General features: G+C 42.6%; 1 pseudogene; it reads left to right on the plus strand.

Moving 5' to 3' along the window:
- The first annotated feature begins 7,909 nt into the window (after positions 1-7,909).
- On the plus strand, positions 7,910-15,416 carry LOC147453563 (uncharacterized; annotated as a pseudogene).
- The last annotated feature ends 6,074 nt before the right edge of the window (positions 15,417-21,490 follow it).

Consider the following 21,490-nt stretch of genomic DNA (forward strand, 5'->3'; position numbering starts at 1 on the left):
AACCATGCATTCCAATTCATCAATGAGTAGCCCAAAGAGGGTTGGGAAAAGTGGGCATCCTTGTTTGACAGAATGGTGCTTGCAAAAAAATTCTGAAATTCCATCTCCCATACGTAATCGACATATCACTTTTTGGTAGATGCGAAAGACTGCATGCATAAATTCTCTGGGCACTTGAAGGCTTTGCATACGTCTCCAAAGATTTCTTCGCGGTACCATGTCAAAAGCTTTCTTGAAATCCACAAAGCAACAATACAACTTTTTTCCTTTCAATCGAGACGCTTCCATAAGAACTCGAAGAGTGACAAGGTGATCAATAGTGCTATGATGCTTTTGAAAACCTGCTTGGCCAAGTGCACGTTTGCCATTCTTTTCAGCCCATTCACTTATCTTCATCTCCATGATACTACACGCAATGAGAGTAGGATTGCAGCCACCAGTTACACCAACCTTTACGCCACAAATACCACCCATGATGAAACAAAATATACCGGAGAGGCCACCTCTTGTGGACCTAGATAGAGTATTTGGGGCACAAATGCCAAGAGGTCAGAGAGAACCAAGGGATGTGGGGTTTGTAATATTCGGCCAAGAGCGTAAATTCAGACCTTCACAAGTAGCAAAATGGGTAGGAAAAGAGTTTTCAGGCTCAGGAGATCCACATTCCCATTTAGCAAGTTATGCACAAGTATTAGAAGCCGAGGGAGTGGAAGAATTTAGGACTCAATTCCAAGGATTTGGGTTAACCCTAGAAGGCAATACAGCTGATTGGTTTCAATCGTTAAGATTCACAGATTTCTTGGAGATGGATACTTTTTATGAGGAATTCACTCAGGAATTCTCCAAGAGAGGTATTAAACATAATACACTCTCATTAATCTATGATTTTAAATAGGAACCAAAAGAATCAGCCAGAGATGTCGTAAGAAGACTAAAAAGATATGTGAAACAATGCCCAGTAGAGGAGCTACCAACAGAAGAACGGTGAGTAAGTCGATTCATAGAGGGCATAAGAGATGGGATGTTGAGAAAGGACCTGTACATGAGAGCATGTAGAACCCTAGAAGAGGTCACTAAGGCTGCTATTGAGTTAGTAGACAACTGTGACATCTACAAAGAGATTGCCTTAGATACGGGATCAGATAGGAAGAGTGAAAGATCCACGGAGGTACCGTCTGTCAAAACCAAACCCAAGGCAGTTGGTGTGGATTTCAACTACGAATGAATAACGAAGGAAATACTCAAAAGAGTAGGCCAAAAGGAAGAGAAACCGTTGAAGTGGTGTGACGTGGAAAAGAAAATGACCAACCACACAATGGAAGAGTGCTATTATAACAAGAGGTATGTACGAGAGCGGCCATACAATCAACCTAGGCCAACAATGCAACCTCCACCACCTAGGTATGTACCAGGAAATTATCAAGGGGAAGCTGAAAGGCCATTACCAGTATTGGGGGCTCAACCTCTGCTACCAAGTGATAAGAAAATAGCTGTTAGATAAGCTCAAGGGAGTGAAGAACATGATGAGAGGCCTCTAGTACCAACAGCTAGTTATTACGAGGAACCTAGCCATCAAATGAGTTACTACGGATTGCAAACGGCTGATGCAGCAGTGTCACAAGATCATTGGAATAACATTATGAATGTACATCCAGGGAAAATCACAACCATGGGAGAAGATAAGGTTGCTCTAGACTTCCAAACATTAATGTTTATAGCCCAACAGGGTGGAGCAATGAGGAAACCCTATCCTCCTAGACAACCTTATGGAGCGGGAAATGCAACAGCACCACCCACAAGAGGACCTTGTTTCAAATGTGGCGGTGACCATTTGGAGAAAGATTGTCCTAGGATTGATATCGCTAGAGTACAGTTAAATGGCTTTTGCCAAGACTACAAAGTGGCACACATCATAGCAGATTGTCCCCATAATCCGGACAAAAAATCCAATGTAACTTTAAATGTGGTATCTACAATTCCATCAAGTGGATCAAAAAATGATCAAAAAGTTCCAGTAGAAGTGATCACAAAAGCTCAAAGAAAGAAGCTGAACCAATCTGATTTGGAAAATAACGAGAAGAGCCACAAGACTGTCAATGAAATGTGGAAAGAACGTAGAACATTAGCCAAACAGAGACGCGAGAAAAAACTTAGATCAATTTTTTACAAGCTAGAAGAAGCAGAGGAGAAATTGAGACAATAGAAAAAAGATATCACACAAAAGCGAGCGAGCAAAACAAAGAGCACAATATCAGGAGGATCGGTGCTTATGGACAAAGTTTTTGAACCATTGGATGGAATTATGAGAGCATGCTCAGCTCGATTGCAAAACTAGCAAACACAGGAGCAAAAATGGCTAACTTACCCTTACGCAGAGCTAGAAAAGCAAAGGTTTGAGATGTGCAAACAGCTCATAGAGACATCGCAGGCATTGATAGAAAAGCCGCCTGCACATTTTCCTGAAAGAATAGTGAGACCACCAACACCTCAATAAGAGAAAACGAGTTCAAAGAAATCGCAAAAGTTGAGTGTAGCATCGGAATTAATGAGGGCGGTTGTTCCTAGTTCCATGAGCTCACCTATGAGTGTTGAACCAATGAGAGAGTCAATCAAAAACAATGATTGGCACACACAACTATGGGATGCCGTAAGGAGAGCTAATGATAAATATGATGACGTGAAAGCGGCACCAATAAGTGTGGTGGGTGATGACAATTTACGGTTAGATCATGGGATTGAATCCTTGTATGGGGATCAAGGGTCTGAAACAACCCAAGACAACAGGCCACCTGAATATTTAGGGGATCATGAGACAACCTCTGAAGTGAAAAGGGTTACAACAAACTGTCTCAAGAAGAAAGAAACAATAAACGTCACAGCAGTGATAGATATATTGGAGACTCCAATCCAATGCACCATAAAGATTGCAGAATTACTTAAACTTCGACCACGCCTATGGTAGAAGGTGGGTAAATGTCTGGATGCCATGGTACAAGGGGACTTTTCCAATAGAAATCACTGAGTTAACTCCACAAGAGTTTCAGAAAACATTATCACAACCAGTACCTGTTAACAAGGTAGGTGAATATTGCGAGGGTGACGAGGGAAACACAACCCTTCCAGTGGAGTACAATGGAATTGAAACAAAGGCAATCTTGGATAGTGGTGCAGGAATTGCCATAGCAACTAAAGAGATTTGGGAGAAATGGGAACGACTAGCCATTAGACAACCCAGAATGAAATTGCAATTGGCTGACGGATATGTCGAGAGACCGTTGGGATTACTTGAAAAAGTAATAGTTCAGTCGTGCCACATAGAATACGAACATACTTTTGTGATAGTGGATTTTGGAAAGAAAGGCAATTATGACATTATTCTTGCACGATCATTCATGCGACAATTGAAAAATGGTCCAAGACTCGGGTTATAACCACATTTATCTCAGACATCTCAATACCACTACAAGGATTAGTATGAAAGATCACAATTATCGGGATCTAGTACGCATTCCGGTAGGGGAATTTGATTCGACAACACAGAGAAATTCTGACGCCTTGGTCTTTGGAACAAGGGCTAAAGAAATTTGGATGTGTGGAGCCTCAGAATGCGAGAGTCTCGTAAGAGAAGAATGCATTTTAGAACGTGCGATTGAGGATCCATTTTACATGCCAGAACCATTTCCTGAAGAAATTTTTGAACCATTTGAATGGGGACAAATTCTAGCGACATTAGACGTAAGTCTAAATGAAACGACCCCAACCAAATTTTGTGATGAACATGGGAATAGAGTGCATCCAATTTACATGATCAGTATTGTGAAAGATCAAGAAACTGAACAACTTGATGAGGAAGCTCAAGAAATTACAATGCCAAGCAATGACGGGGAAACAACTTGAAATTGCTTCAAAATAAGAAATGAAATCACCATGGATGATGAAACAGCAACACATGCAGATGATGAGATCTTTTATGACTCATCAGAAAATGGATGGGAACCATTAGATGAAGAAAAGTGGGAAGGGCAAGAAAAGTTTTATGATTTTCCTAACCAGAAGCCATGTAGACAGCGTAGATATTTGCAGAGATGAAAGGTGGTACCACAATTAAGAAAGTGCGGGAAATGCCAAAATATGAGGGTAAAACACACTTCTTAATGATGGTTAATGCAACAAACTGCATAAAGATAAAATCTTAGGGCATTTCATTGCAATGATACCAAAACCGAGAGAAAAGTCAAAAAGAAAGTCTACCCGGGGCAAAACAGAAGAACAAAAGACAACCAAGAAACAACCAAAAGTGGGCTTGGGAATGAGTACAACGGAACAAAAAGGAAATATCAAGAACTCGGGCAAAAATTGAAGAATGTATGGACCACTAAAATGGAAAGTGATGCTGACGCCAAGAATAATCCAAGAATAGATGTGCCATCACATTACTGCAAGTATACCTTGTAGGATAGGGACGTTGGTGGTACAACAACCTATGAGGGACCCAAAACACCAGGACTCATATGATGGGCCAGAGGGAGAGCATATGTTTTCTGTAGGCTTATCTGTGCACATTTTGACCCAACTTTTGACATAAGCCTAATCATCTAATGTATATGAGCTACCCTATGTGGTTAAACCATCACTTAGAACCAATTTTGTCAAGATTGACCATTTTCTTGGCCAACCCAAACCTAAATGGTCAAAACCTATCTTGAATGCATAAATACATGCAAAAGTAGTCTTAACCTACTTACTAAAGACCTATGCATATGTCCCAAGCCTTACATCAACCTCAGAAGTTATTATTTAGCATAGAAAACATACGCGTATGTTTGCAGGCATGTGAGAAAGGGGGAGGTCATGCCAAATTTTCATGGGAATGTGTCTAAGGACATAAGGGAACATCAAATCCAAAGAAAAGATTGCTAGAACACCCAATCCAAGCCATATTTAGCCAATTTCCAACTTGAAGCCAGAATTTGACCTAATCTTGGATTTGGAAAATTGACATATGATTTTAGGGGTTCTACAACCTTCAGTAGACCTCTAGAAGTCTCTACAAGATTTATATCCAAGAAATCTTCAAAATATAGCCAGTAGAAAACATACGTGTATGTTTTTTATCTCTTATTTTTTACATATACCAATGCCAAACCTCTCCACAGAAGTAATCCATGGCACTATCCAAGCTCAATCAACAAATCTCAAGTTGATTGAACCACCAAAACCCAACTTATATCCCAAATTCACTCAAGGGAGCCAGATACAGACCTAAAGGGACAAAATTCTCTTTTACCCTCAAAAGGATAGCTAGAGACGGGTCAAACAAGTCAAGTCACTGAATTTGCGGAGATGGATGTACAGGAACCTCCTGTTCAAAGAAGATCTGCAGCAGATGGATTTAAGATTGATCCAACTCAAAGTCTCTTACAGAATACTCAGAGGCTGACAGACCTAATGATACAAGATTTGAGGGCTAATATGAATACAGAAGAAGACATCCACTGGCAACATGCCATGGAGTGGGAGGTGAGAATATTACATTCCGTGAATATTCAAATCTTACAGCCCTCTCAAGTCAATGAAGATTGGTATACCAGGCAATTGCCATTGCCTCTCATCAAGTATGAATGCCTGCAACGAAGAATAACCATAATGACAAATACAGGTGAGGAGCAAGAAACAGAGCAGAGGTGTCCTAAAGTATGGCTGGAAACCCATCCTTCTTACAAGATCCATCTACTCAGGGCACCTCAAGAGTGCAAGGATGATATGAGCTTTTGTCCAGTAGCCAAGGTCAGAACGTGGCAGCAACATGACGATGTAGTGAAGCACCACAAGACGTTGTTAAATTACCCAGCACTCCCAGGACCACCAAGAGGGGAACAGCCCACTGAAGCATATATGATGAAGACGCTGGAAGAAGTTGACACTATTTTTGAAGGATTACCAGATCTATCCTACCAAATGACAAGGAAAATATGCAGGATGATGGCAGCGTGCATAGGAATGTACCGCAGGCCCACAATCACAAATACCCCGTGGATGTCTTACCACGAAGGGAACAGAGGACTGGCCTATGATTTGAGCAAGCAACTTGATGAGTTTATACTCCATGGGCTCTTTGCTCGCTTGATGTTCATGCCGTCGTACTACATAAATACCTTTGAGGAAGCATTCTATACAGGTTTCTTCACATTAAAGACAAAGATCTTCACCCCAAAGATTGATGATCTCCGTGGGAGATTTGTGAGCTACCATGCGATGGAGAGACAAGCAAAATTATATGCACAAATCTCCATGGCAGCAAAGAAGATGCAAGGGAATATCAATAAGGCCTGCAACTATTGGCCCACAAAGGGACACTCCGACAAACTCAAGTCAAGGACGAGTTGATCTAGGAGGGGGGGAGTCCTCGTCACTATGTGGCACGGCTGAATTCCAGAGGGGATCAAGGGCTGGGGGAGTAGGGGGGATGAGAGCCGTCCGATTGGGGGGGAACCTCGGTTCAGGGGATGGCGGCGTACTAAATGAAGGGGGAGTGTGAGCATTCAATGCTCTGGTGAACTACGCCTCGGTGAACTGCGAGCCTGCTGCTTTCCGCCTTGCGTGCCTCCCTGCGTTCTCCTCCCCTACGCTCCCTGTGTGCTCCTCGTTCCCTCAGTGCATGCCCCTGCCAAGGCAATTCACGCCTGCAGCGCTAGTTGTATCCTAGGTCCTCCTCGACCGCCAGCTTGAGCCCCTGCCACCCCAGTTCACTCTGCAGCGCCTGGTTGAGCAAGTGTGCACCAGGTGGTTTAGCCCCAGCACGACCTTGCACGCGTAGTTTAAAAACCAGGCTTTCCTCCTGCTCTCCATCCCGAGGGATTCACCATGGAAAACTTATCGCACCACGTAAGTGCAAGGGAGGGGGTTTTTTTACAAGTTACATAAGCGTATAAGTTAGGGGCAGACCCCCAATAATTTATCTCCTAAGCTTAAAAATAAGGGAGGGGGCATCATATTTATTGGCTTTGGGGGGGGAGGGGGAGTGAGAAAAGGAAAAAATGAGAGGAATTTTTTGTGTTTTGAAATCATTGCTTCTTAAAAGAGTTTGCCCTTGAACTTTTGAGTCAAAAGCTACAAAGATCCATGCAAGAACTAACACTGCTTTGTATCAATTGCTTGTTTTGTGATTATAGTTCATTTGTTGAGAGATGAAAGCTATAAATAGTTTGTATAGATGCAAATTTACACGAAGAACCTAGCACAACTATATGACCATGTTTTTTGAGTAATTTAGATGGGGCAAAATTGGATGAGTATTTAAAGTGCAAGCTCAACGTGTACATAGTTTGAAAGTCAAACTAAAACACATCGATAGTACATCTAGTTATCAACATAAGTGGTTCCTTAGTACGTTGCCGTCACTATGCTACACACTCTTTGACTAGTTTTACTCAGTTAGATCATGTGAGACCTAAATTTTATATGTAAGATAGGGGTATGATAATTTTCTGCATTGATTGTCGTATAAGCGTAGAAAGGGGGGTCATATTTCCTAACATGAGTCGTATATAGGGGTTTTATCAAAGTTGTCCGCTCGCATGTGGCGTCCCGTTTTATATATAGAGTGAATCCCCCGGGCTCTCCATACTCCCGCCTTCGATGCTGCAAGCCTCGCTTCATGCGCCCATGCTTATTACTTGCTTATTACCTTATGTAAGCTTTAATTTATTGAGCATTGAAGCATTGCAAATCATACCATAGTTTCATATGCTCAGGGAGACCGTGAAGCTTTGATTGCAGGATAGGTTTACAATAGCCTTATACCCTCAGCTCTGTGCATTAAGCCTAATACCATGCCTTAAGCTTTAGGAGGAGAGCAATCGATTAAGCGTCCCGCTTCAAGAAGCTCGCAAATAAACAATCATGAGAGATGGAAGATGCGAGGCCGCTCTACATCAAAATTGTGCGTGACAATGGGAGAAAAACTCGGCAACGCATTGCAATGGAAGAGTGCCGGGCTAACAAAATATGTTATGAGAAGAGGGTCGACATGATGAAACATCTTTAAGATGATCATGGCACCGAATGTGATATCCCGCTACGCAAGGGTGGTCGACCTCGAGGCATGATGAATCGGACTTCGTCAAGGGCAAACACATACAAGAAGCAATCAAAGGTGCGCTTCAAGGATGCGGCTTATAAGTTCGAGAGAAACAAATCAAAGTTTCTACAAGGGAGGGAGACGTCCTTGCTTCGAAAATGGAATGCTTTCGATGAGAGTGAGAAGCTAGCAAAGGGATCGAAAGAAGCTTTTGTAGAAAGAGAAATGGCCAATGCATTAGGGGACTACATGAGCACAAAAGATGCACGCATGGCGGCTATACAAAAACGGATTGATGGTGGCTTCGAAATGAATGTAAGCATATATATCGCAATCATCAATTTTTATTTGTTATAAGGATTAAGTTTTTTTGGCTCTACGCTCTCGACTCTTTTTAGAAGCGTAACCCCGGTGGAAAAATACATAAGGAAGAGGAAAACGTAGAGGACAAAAAGGTAGAGGAGAAAGTTGATATTGAGCAAGCATGTACTTCAGTATGTCGCATGTAGTGTCGTTATTTAAATGACTAATTGTATGGTATGATGTTTTGGTGTTAAATGAGTTGCATGTCTTGTAGCCAAATCTCAAATTGGATGATGGTCATGGTCCTTTGCTTGCACCAGGAAAAAAAATGAAATTCATAGAGGGTACTCCCATACCGCTAGGTGCTTCCTTGCTTGAAAATTCGTTGTCCATTCAAAGAGGAAAACGGGTAAAACTTTGTTCATGTATGTTACCATATACATGTGGTAGTGATGTGTGTGAACACACTAGGACCGTCGGGGCATTTTTTCCCTCTTTAGGAGGTTTTTTCCCCCGTGCATTGTATATACGCCCATCACTCTAGGGCTATCTATCTTTCCATTGCACACTAAGTAACATACTCTCTATTGTGTGCCTTGAGCTTCCTTCGTCTTCTCCAAGCTGTGTGTCTTTCTCTGCAACCCTAATTCCAACAATTGGTATCAGAGCAGGTCACGTCCTCCCGGGCTTAGTCGCCAGCTACTCCAGCACACGCCTGCTCACTTTCTCCGATTTCAGTGAGCTTTGGCGAGCGTTCGCAGGTCGACAAATATTTTGGGGAAGCTCGAGGAGCTTGGTCTGCTCGGAATTTTGATTTGGGCTCATTTCGGCCTCCGTTTCCACTACAGGCAGTACTGCACAGGCTATTTCGTCATTTTGTGCAGATTTTTTGTCAGTGCCGTTTTCTGCATAACAGGTGCCTTATAGTCTTCTACGGTTTGTGCTATATAGCACAAGTTGTTCCCGCTCCATTTCTCCTATTTTCGGGCAGTTTTCACATCAGGTGCAGCATTTACCATGGCTGACAACAACAACACAGATGTGTTCAAGATGTTTGCTGTTGAGGACAGGTTGGATGGGGACAACTACCCTATGTGGGCTTATATGATGCAACATGTTCTTGTGTCAAAAGGTGTCTGGAACATTGTGCAGGGCATTGATGTACGTCCTAGTTCTGAAGATGTAGGCGATATTGAGGATGTTGCATGTCTTGCTGCAAGGATTGCAGCTGTTAGAGTTGTTTTGCCTACGGCAGAACAAGCTCGTTGGGATGTTAAGGATGCGCAGGCTCATGCATTGATTGCGTTGTCTGTGAAGCGCACCATTATTCCCCACATCCGTTCAGCAAAATCTGCAAAACAGGCTTGGGATATTCTAGCAGGTCTTTATGCAAGCCGCAATGAGGCTAAAATTGCTTTGCTGCGTAAAGAGCTAGAGTCGAAGATTATGCATGAGGAAGATGATATGGACACTTTCCTTGCTAGTGTCAAGGATATCAATGAGCAACTCATTTCTGCAAGTGAAGTCATTTCGGACAGTTCCCTTGTGCAGACTGTTCTTGATGCCTTACCAGATTCCTACCAGACTTTTGCTAGTACTTGGAGACTGATGACCCAAGGAAATCCTGAAGTTGTCAAGTTTGATGCATTATGCACATTGCTGTTGCAAGAGTCACTTTCTAGAAAAAACAGGACTAGGCAGCGTGCAGTTGAACAGGCTTTTATTGCTTCTCAAAGAAAGGGTGGTAACAGTAATGCAGCCACTTCTTATGGTTCTGTTGTGAGTGGCAAAAATTTTGTTCCTAATGCTTCTGGTGGCAGCACTTCGTCTGGCAATTCTGGTGATAAGGGCAAAAAGAAGATGCGTTGCCATTATTGTAAAGCCAATGATCACTTGATCAAGTCGTGTCCTAAGTTGAAGGCCAAAGAGGCTAAGAAGAAAGAGGGTGGTTCCACTGCAAATGCTGGTTCCACTACAAATGCAGCCATTGTTGAGTCTTCTGTGAAAGGAGATTGTGATGCTGATGTTGATGCAGAATGGGCTTTTAGCGCAGAGTGCACTTACAATCCTGCTGTCCATGATGCATGCTTGTCAGTTGCTGCAGATTCACATGTGTGGTATTTCGACAGTGGTGCTACAAAGCACATTACCTCACATCGTGAATTGTTTACCTCTCTCGAGTCTGTCCCTCATGGGAATTCAGTCACTTGTGCCAACAACGCCTCTTATCCAGTTCAGGGAGTTGGAAAGATTGTGCTCACTGCTGCTAATGGCAGTTCCTTCACACTTGTTGATGCACTTTATGTACCTGGGATCAAGAAGAATCTCTTGTCTGTATCCGCACTTGCTAGACTTGGACTTGTAGTCAAATTTGTGGATGACAGATGTACAGTTCATGATCTCAGTTTTGGTGATGAAATTGTTGAATCTGGGCTTTTGTGCCGTGGGCTGTATAAGCTCACTTTGTATGACAAGTGTGGACAAAATTTTGCAAATGCTGTTGCAGATTCAAGGGCTATTTCAGATGCAAAACTTTGGCATGCACGTTTTGGTCATCTGAATTTTGCCAGTTTGCTCCGTTTGCAGAAATCTGATATGGTTGCTTCTTTGCCGCCTCTTGAAGCACCTGTCAAACATGTTTGTGAAGGCTGTATTCTGGGTAAAATGCAGCGTTCTAAGTTTCCAAAGGATGGTTCAGTTAGGGCCACATGCAGGTTGCAGCTTGTACATAGTGATGTTTGTGGGCCCATGCAAACTCCGTCCTTGGGCAATTACCTGTACTTCGTGACTTTCATTGATGATTACTCCAGGCATGCATGGGTATTTCTGCTTAAAGCGAAGTCCGAAGTTTTTATGTGCTTCAAACAATTTTTGGCTATGGCTGAAAATGTCTCAAAATGTACTATGGGCACCCTCCGTTCCGATCGAGGGGGGGAGTATATGTCTCATGAATTTAATGCATTTCTGGCTAGTCGTGGGATAAAACACCAATGTACAGTGCCTTATACACCTCAGCAAAATGGTGTTGCTGAGAGGAAAAACAGGTCACTAACGGAAATGGCACGATGTATGGTCAAAAGTCAAGCTTTGCCGCATTCTTTTTGGCTTGAGGCCATCATGTGTGCCACTTATGTACTTAACAGGTGTCCTACGAAAGCTTTGCAGTCTATTACTCCATATGAAGCATGGCATGATAGAAAGCCTTCTATTGAGCACATACGTGTTTTTGGCTGTTTGGCATATGCTTTGGTGCCACAAGTGCAGCGCAGAAAATTGGATGATAAGTCTGTCAAATGTATTTTTGTTGGTTATAGTGCTGAAAGCAAAGGTTACAGGTTGTATCATCCACAAACAAAACGTATTCTGGTTTCACGGGATGTAGTGTTTGTGGAAGATTCTGTTCAGCCCTTGCTATCATGTACTAGAGACAGTAATGTAAGCTCACAGGACATTTATGACACTTTGTTGCCTCTTTTCAGTGGTGGAAATACGAATGTAAGTTCCAATGAGGCAAATGTACAGCCTATCGGGGTTTCTGAAAATGTTTTAGAACAGCCTATTACTGATGCAGATGTACATGATGTACTTGATGAGGAAAGGGCTGAAAATGAGCAGGCTAGAGGTATGCCAAAATGGCTGGTGCACACTTTGTGTGACAGTAAATTGGATCCACCTTTATCTAGTCGTACTCGTTCAGGCTCTCGCCATGCATCTTATGCATCAGATTGTTATGCTTTGGCTGTGTCTAGTTTACATGATGTTGAGGAGCCTCTGTCTTTTGATGAAGCACAGAATCCAGAAAATTGGATTGCTGCCATGAAATCAGAATATGATGCACTTATAGAGAATGACACATGGACTTTATGTGATTTGCCTCCTGGCAAAAAGGCCATTGGTACGAAGTGGGTTTACAAGTTGAAATGCAAGCCGGATGGTGAGATCGATCGCCATAAGGCTCGACTTGTTGCAAAGGGTTATGCACAACAAAAAGGCATAGATTATGAAGAGACTTTTGCTCCCACTTGTCGTATGACTACTGTACGTTTTCTATGTGCATTGGCAGCTCATTTTGGTTGGGATGTACATCAATCAGACATTGTTACTACTTTCTTGAATGGTGACATATTTGAGGAAGTTTATGTAACGCAGCCTCGCGGTTTTGTCATAAAAGGACAAGAGGACAAAGTGTGCAAATGTAAGAAGGCTTTGTATGGGTTGAAGCAATCTCCTCGTGCTTGGTATGAGAAAGCTGACACTCATTTGGTTAAACGAGGCTTTCGTAACAGTCCAACAGAAAGCACATTGTATGTAAAGCGTGAGGATGATGTATTTCTCATTGTGGTTCTTTATGTTGATGATTTGCTGATCACTGGACCAAATGAGAGACATATTGCTGAATTTAAGGCTGATTTGAATGCTACTTTCAAGATGAAAGATTTGGGGCTGTTGCATCATTACTTGGGTATACAGTTTAAGCAGTGTGATGGTGGTATTGCCTTGTGTCAGAAAAGTTACATAGAGACATTGCTATGTAAGTTTGGACTTGAGGATTGCAAACCTATTGCCACTCCCATGGAAACAGGTTTGAAGTTGAGTCTACATGATGCTGGCGATCCTGCTGATGTCACTCTTTACGAAACTGCTGTTGGCTGCCTCATTTATGTATGCAACACGAGGCCAGATATTCAGTTTGCAGTCTCGCAGGTCAGCAGATTTATGCATAGCCCAGGGTCTAAGCATTGGTAGGCTGTCAAGAGGATTTTCCGCTACCTTAGTGGCACTTTACATCTTGGCTTGTTTTATCCCAAGGGGGGATCATTGCCGCCAGACTTACATGCTTTTTCGGACTCAGATTGGGCTGGTTGTTTTGACACGCGAGTGTCCACAAGTGGTTTTTGTTTCATGCTTGGCAGTTCATGTATATCATGGTTGAGCAAGAAGCAACCTACTGTGGCCACTTCGAGTTGTGAGGCTGAGTACAGGACAGTCTTCACAGCTACGGTTGAGTGTGTATGGCTCAGACGCCTTATGGCTGACTTGGGTGTTGGACAGGACACTGCCAACACTATCTACACTGACAGTCAGAGCGCATTGGCAGTTGCGAGGAACCCAGTTTTTCATGCTCGCACAAAGCACATTGACGTGCATTACCACTATGTCAGGGAGAGGCTCTCAGCAGGAGAGATCAGCTTGGCTTATGTGCCAACATAGGACAACCTTGCAGATCTTTTCACAAAGGCATTGTCTCGTGAGAAGCTTGAAGCTTTCCGCAAAGCTTTGGGCTTACTCCCCTTTGTGGACTGATCCTGTCCTCAGGGCATGGCACTTCCCTTTACTCATGTGCCAGCTCTCATTCACCGCATCACTCCAGGGGGGATTTGTTACCATATACATGTGGTAGTGATGTGTGTGAACACACTAGGACCGCCGGGGCATTTTTTCCCTCTTTAGGAGGTTTTTTCCCCCGTGCATTGTATATACGCCCATCACTCTAGGGCTATCTATCTTTCCATTGCACACTAAGTAACATACTCTCTATTGTGTGCCTTGAGCTTCCTTCGTCTTCTCCAAGCTGTGTGTGTTTCTCTGCAACCCTAATTCCAACAATGTAGTCATATAAATCATGCATATAGTAAATAATGTTACTTAGTTTCTCTTGATCTTGTCAATATACTTTAGATTCGGATGACCATTGGTTCGTCAAAGCAAATCCAAATTAGTGACTCTCCTCTTTGCAAAGGCGACATGCCAATTTCTTTGGTGATAAACAACGGGGGAATTAACTTGGAAGCAAGTAGTAGTACTGGCAACGACTCCATAAAAGCAAGGTGAATATTACTATCCTCTAAAGGTTTGACATTCTCTATCATTTGTTAATGTTTGAATTTGCTTTGACATATAGTTTTGAAAGTGGATCATCGATTCACTTTAGATCTCATCGATCTAATATAATTTCGGAAGTGGACATGAAAATGCTTGAAGATATTTCTCATGCCAAAGCTTCCACAAAAACAATGAACTTGTTTATGATGTAAGTATAGCTTAAAGCTCATTTCTATGCTTTCAAAAATATTTCGTGTATTATATAAGTTTTCAACGCAATGTCTTTGTTTTTTATGGTGATAGTTGGATAGAAAACACATTGCCTAAAGAGATTTTAGACAAAGTCTGGTTCATGGATAGTTTATGGTATGACTATGTTACACTACATCACCATGAAGACATTGGAGTTATCAAGAATTACTTGCAAGGTTTAGATATGTCTCAACATTGGTTCCTTTTTCTACCAATAGTTAGTAGGTATGCTTTATTCACTTTCTTTTAGCTTGAAAGTGATGTGATGTACCTTTGGTTTTCATGCTTAATTTGTTGCATATTTATGTCTTGTTTAAGGAACCATTGGGTCCTTTATGTCATCTTCAACAATCACTTCAAAAAGCTTGACAAATTTCCATGGGATTCACATGCTATCATGTACTTCAATTCATTGCCGGATTCTAATGGCACAACCTATCTTGCTAGTGTTTATAGGTATGTATGTGGTAAGGAATATAGAGGTTATTGGGTGAGAGTTGGATCTAAGAGCTTTCCTTGTAGGGTTCTTGAGATTCTATCTCACAATTGTTCGAACAAGGGTTTGAAAGAGTTCATGGCAAAACCAAGAAAAGGACTTTCACCACTAGAAATACATAAGGTGTGTCAATGGCTCAAGTGTTGTACGCATGTGTTGTCATGTTGATAAGATCAATTTATATGATTTTTCACTATTGAAAATTGATGCATGTCTTTAGGTTCCTCGTCAACCAAATGCCCATGATTGTGGGTTTTATGTCATGTCTTATATGAAGCATCTTATTACTGGGGCCTTTGGAAAATGATCAAAGAGCTGGGTATGTAAATGTTTTTCATTGGAAAAACACTTAACTTTATGTGATGGTCTATTTTTTAGTGATTTACATGGTTCACTAACTCTCTATGTTTGATGTACAGCTCACAAAGACTTGGTTCAAGCACCAATCCATTCAAAAGCTAAAAGAGGAGCTTATTGTTGAGATGTCGAGCTCTACACCTTGAGCTGGCATCCAGAGCTGGCATCCACTACGGGTCTTGGCCGCTTACGGCATTTACTCACTGGCGCGTTAGGTGACCGACACGGAGGATCTCTGCCAGTGATTCTGCAGCTGGACTACACTTATAGTGCCAGCCTAGTACGCTTCTAGCGAGTTCAGACTTAGTGACCACATGTACATATGTGCTACTTTTCAGCTTTAGCACCTAGTCATTTTGTACTCTCTTTTCTGTGAAGAAGAAGAAGAAGCTTTCCATCTTTGTGTGCTTTGTGCTTGTCTTGAGTAGCTCTCTTGCATCCTCATTCTTTACATGGTATCAGAGCCTGGTGTAGGCAAGAGAGGCTAAGAGAGCAAGAGCATCACAATCCCTTCGTTCGCAATCCACGACCAGATGATTTTCGCATAAGTTTCTGAACAGGTCTCCAAATTGCAGTATACAGATATTTACTGTACAAGTACAGTGGTTGTATGTACGCTTGATTGTGGACACTCGTTGAGTGTAGAAAGCGTTACAGGTACCACGATAGCAGGTTCAGCAGATTTGCAGATTGCAGCTATTTTGTCTTAGTGCTTCAAGATGTCTAACGGTTTCAGTCAGATTGTTACTGAGAAGCTTGAGAAAAATAACTACCCTACATGGAAGTTCAGAATAATAAATTTCCTAAAAGGAAAAGGTTATTGGGACTATGTAGAAGGAGACAATGAAAAGGAACCAGAGATTCCCGAGGCAAATGCTACAGCAGAACAAAGGAAAGCTTTGAGGGACTGGCAACAAGGCCAGAGCAAAGTGATGTATTGACTTTCTATGAGCATTACAGATGGCATGATGGGTTATCTAATGGATGCTGAAACCCCCGCCATTGCATGGAGAAACTTAGGCAGAGTGTTCGAGGTGAGCACCAAGGCCAGGAAGCTTCGACTAAAGTCGGAGCTAAATCAAGTTAAGAGGAACAACCTCTCAATCAATGATTATGCCTTGAAGATCAAGAGTATCATTGAGGCTCTTGGATCTATTAAAGTCTCAGTGGAAGACGATGACATTGTCCGTGCATGCTTGGATGGTCTAGGAGATGAGTATGTACATTTAAGGTCTTCCATGAATACAAGAGACGACATCCCCGTGTTCCAAGATTTGATTTCTATGCTTATTCTTGAGGAGAAGAACCTTGACACATCTTCTTCTCATGGCAGAAATAATTCTGAACAGGCCTTCTATTCTAACTCCAACAGAGGTAGAGGTAGAGGTCGTGGTCGAGGCCCAAGGGGTTGCAGGGGCCAATTTCTGGAAGGTCAATCAAATCAAAACAATACAGGTGGCAGGGGAAACCAGTCTCAAGGTAGGGGGAGTCAAAGAGGACGTGGTGCAGGATCAAGCAGGAAGCAACATACTCCAGATAGCAGAGAATGTTGGACTTGTGGTGAAAGAGGTCACATGTCACGTGACTGTCCAAAGGGAAAAGCAAGTGGAAAGAGAGAACAAAGCAACTATGCATCTACTAGCAGAGATGCAGATGACAGCAAAAACGAGCGCATGTTTGTATGCAGCATGTAATGAATACAATGACTGCAGAGAACTCCACCCAAGATGATGTTTGGTATGTGGATTCAGGTGCCTCTAATCACATGACGTCTCGTGGAGAGTGGTTTAGAGATATGCGCAAACCAGATGTGTCAGGCTATGTGCAGACAGAAGATGACACAACTCACCCCATTGCTCATGTAGGGGACATACCTCTAAATACGAAGAGTGGGAAATCAAAGTACTTAGCAGATGTACTTCATGTCCCAAACATTACAAAGAATCTTGTTTCTGTTGGACAAATGGTTGAGCAAGGTTTACATGTTCGCTTCAATCCAAATGGCTGTTATGTAGAAGATTTCTAGGATGGCTGTAAGCTGATCACAGAGGGCAAATGTGTGGGCAGAATGTTTACGCTGAATGTAGACATGCCTGAGATAAAAGCTGCATTATTTGCACAGGGCATAGGTGTTGTGGCTGATGTTGACATTTGGCACAAACGCATTGGCCATGTCAATGAGCAAAGATTGCGCAGCATGCAATCAAAACAGATTGTAAAAGGTTTGCCCAAATTCAAGGTGGATGGTATGCATAAAGTGTGTGCAACATGCCAGTTTGGAAAACAGTCAAAGGGCTCATTTCCACATGAGCGCAATGTATGTAAAAAGCCACTTGAGGGGGTGCACACAGATGTTTGGGGTCCAACCGATACTGCAAGTATATATGGTTGCAAGTATTATGTCTCTTTCATTGATGACCATACAAGGAAAGTATGGGTCTACTTCATGCGTAACAAAAGTGAAGTGTTTGGTCACTTTCAAGACTTCAAAGTCATGATTGAGAAGGAGACAGATATGCAAATCAAGACATTGAGGTCAGATGGAGGGGGAGAGTACTTCTCCAATGATTTTTCAGATTTTTTGCGAATGCATGGTATACGCAGGCAGTTTACATGCAGATATACTCCACAATAGAATGGGGTCGCAGAAAGAAAAAACAGGCACATTGCAGAGGTTGCACGTGCATTGATGAATGAGAAGAACATGCCTCATCATTTCTCGGCTGAAGCCGTAAATACAGCTGTGTACATTATGAACAGGACACCTACAGCTGCGGTGCATGATGTAACACCTGAGGAAAAGTTTACAGGTACAAAGCCTGATTTGGCACACTTGAAAGTGTTTGGCTGCATAGCTTACGTGCATGTACCAGATGAGTTGCGTAGGAAATTGGATCCTAAAGCAGAGAAATGTATTCTTGTGGGATATTCCCTTGAACAAAAGGGGTACAGGTGCTACAATCCTACTACACGAGAATTACGAGTGAGCAGAGATGTAGTCTTTGATGAGATGAGCAGCTCGTACAGTAATGCACATGGCACTATTGGGGCTGATGTAAAAGATGATGTGGTTGTACAAAATGTGAGGCCATAGTCACAGGTTTTGAGTGGACCACAAGAGTCCTCTTCTCGTGGCTCTGTTGAGAAACCATGGAATGGTAGACTACGTACGCAGGTTACTCCACCAACAGGTACAGGGAATGTATCACGAAAAGGAAAGGAAAAGGTTGATGAACCTCCCTTTATGGCTGATGTATCATCAGGTTTTTCACATGTAGACATGGATTCAGATGGTTCTGAACAAAGTCTTGATGAGGAATTTGGAATTCCGGCTGTCAGGACACCCGGTGTAAGGAAAGTACAAGAAGATGCTAAAGGGCAAAGGAGTGACCCAGGACCGCGCAGATCTAATAGAGTCAGAAATCCAGTTCAGAAATTGACTTATGATGGGTATCTAGCGCATCACCAAGCCTACATGGCTAAGGCGATACAGGTTGTGGAGCCCACATGTTTTGAGGATGCAGTTGGAAATGTGCATTGGGATGATGCAATGAATGAAGAGATGGCTGCATTGGAAGCAAACGACACATGGGAGTTGGTGCCATTGCCAAGTGGCAAGAAAGCTATTGGCTATAAATGGGTGTATAAAACCAAGCATAAGGCTGATGGTAACATTGAGCGTCACAAGGCAAGGCTGGTTGCAAAGGGTTATGCACAGATTTATGGCATAGACTATGAGGAGACCTTTGCTCCAGTGGCAAAGATGACGACTGTGAGAGCTGTCATAGCAGTGGCTGCATCTAGAGGATGGATTATGCATCAAATGGATGTAAAGAATGCCTTCTTGAATGGTGAGTTGCAAGAGGAAGTGTATATGGATCAGACACCTGGTTATGTCGATCCAGGTTACCTAGATTATGTATGCAGACTTCTCAAAGATTTGTATGGTTTGAAGCAGGGCTCTAGAGCATGGTATGACACGATTGCCAAGTATCTTGTCAGTATTGGTTTTAGGAGAGCTCATGCTGATCATTCACTCTATGTACGTGAGAGTGATGTGGGGATTGTGGTCATTACCATATATGTAGATGACCTTATTATTGTTGGTGACAATGCTATGGAGATTGACCATGTGAAGGGTCTTCTCAAACAGGAGTTTGAAATGAAAGATTTAGGCGAGTTGCGCTACTTTCTTGGCATTGAGGTGATCAAGACTCCAGAGGGTGTATGGCTATCACAGAGACAGTATGCTTTGGACATGTTGTCAAAGTATGGTATGGTTGATTGTAAGCCAATTTCTATTCCCTTGGATGTGAATGCAAAGCTGAGTGTAGAGAAGGGTGATGTTGTTGAGGATGTCAACATGTACAGGAAGATTGTGGGTAGTCTAATCTACTTGACTATCATGAGGTCAGACTTGAGCTACACAGTAGGCTTGGAGAGTCAGTTCATGCAGCTTCCGAGGAAGCCACATTTGGATGGAGTACGATGCACACTTAGGTATGTGCAAGGTACTCTTGACTACGCATTGTTCTATGCAGCAGATGCACCATTAGCATTGTATGGGTATACAGATGCAGATTGGGCAGGTAGCATTGTTGATAGGAGATCTACGAGTGGCTTCATGTTCTCTTTTGGGAGTGCTGCTGTTACTTGGAGCAGCAAAAAGCAGCCTACGGTTGCTTTATCGAGCACAAAGGCCGAGTACAGAGGTGCAGCAGTTGCGGTGTGTGAGGTAGCTTGGCTACGCACATTACTTGAGGACTTGGGAGTGCAGGTGGACCAGCAGATTTTCATCCATTGTGACAACCTCAGCAGCATGCAGTTGGCTAGGAACCCAGTGTTCCATGCAAGGACCAAACACATAGAGGTCCATTACCACTACATTCGAGAGCGAGTGTTGGCGAGCGATAGCGACTTGGTCTACGTCAGCACAGAGGAGCAGATAGCAGATATCTTTACCAAGGCCCTCGGAGCTAAGAAGCTTCGACGTTTTCGGACTATGCTTGGACTTTGCGACATGCAGAGCTCGAGGGGGAGTGTTGAGATGTCGAGCTCTACACCTTGAGCTGGCATCCACTACGGGTCTTGGCCGCTTACGGCATTTACTCACTGGCGCGTTAGGTGACCGACACGGAGGATCTCTGCCAGTGATTCTATAGCTGGACTACACTTATAGTGCCAGCCTAGTACTCTTCTAGCGAGTTCACACTTAGTGACCGCATGTACATATGTGCTACTTTTCAGCTTTAGCACCTAGTCATTTTGTACTCTCTTTTCTGTGAAGAAGAAGAAGAAGCTTTCCATCTCTGTGTGCTTTGTGCTTGTCTTGAGTAGCTCTCTTGCATCCTCATTCTTTACACTTATAGCATGGAGCAAAAACTCTCTAGGACTTGATGGAGTGCAAGGATGATGTGTTTTGGACACCCCATACTAAGATATCTATGTAGCATCTCTTTTTATCCCATGCGTTGGAAATCACGTTATTATATGAAAAACTTTTGTGATGATACTTTTGAGAGCATAGTGCAATATAATCCATCTTGGTTCCTCCAATATGTCTCTCTGTGCATCTACTCTTGCTATGTGAGAAATGATGTGTTATGATGTGAGAAATGAATGATGTGTTACGATGTGAGAAATGATGTCTTCTGATGTAAAAAATAATGTGTGAGCATGTAAGAAATGATGTGTTAAGATCGATTCTAATTCTCTAAGAGTGAAGATCAACCTTGCGAGAAATGGGGTGATCAACACAAAATGATAGACCGATTATTGTAGGGGTAAAAGGCTCAAATGGTAACAAAGAATTGCTACAAATTATAATGAGCCGAGTCTTGAACTAAGGTAATGCAAATTACATGACAACGATAGACCAATTATTATAGGGGTTAAAGGCTCAAATGGTAACGAGGAATTGCTACAAAATATAAGGAGCTGAGTCTTGAACTAAGGTAATGCAAATTACATGACAACGAAGCCTCCATTTGTGATACAAACTAGGGATAAGGGGTGACCCAGGGGTGAGCTAAGAGTGCACAAAGGGTGAACTAGGGGTGATTTAACTGTGAACTAGGGGTGAACTACGGACCAGATCAAACTATAGTAAGGTGAACTAGGGGTGGACTAGTGGTGAACTAGGGGTGAACTAGGGAGGAAATCTGAGAATAATTCCCGAG

The sequence above is a fragment of the Adiantum capillus-veneris genome, chromosome 7 (assembly GCF_014529385.1).
Source record: "Adiantum capillus-veneris isolate H3 chromosome 7, ASM1452938v2, whole genome shotgun sequence".
Lineage (NCBI taxonomy): Eukaryota > Viridiplantae > Streptophyta > Polypodiopsida > Polypodiales > Pteridaceae > Adiantum > Adiantum capillus-veneris.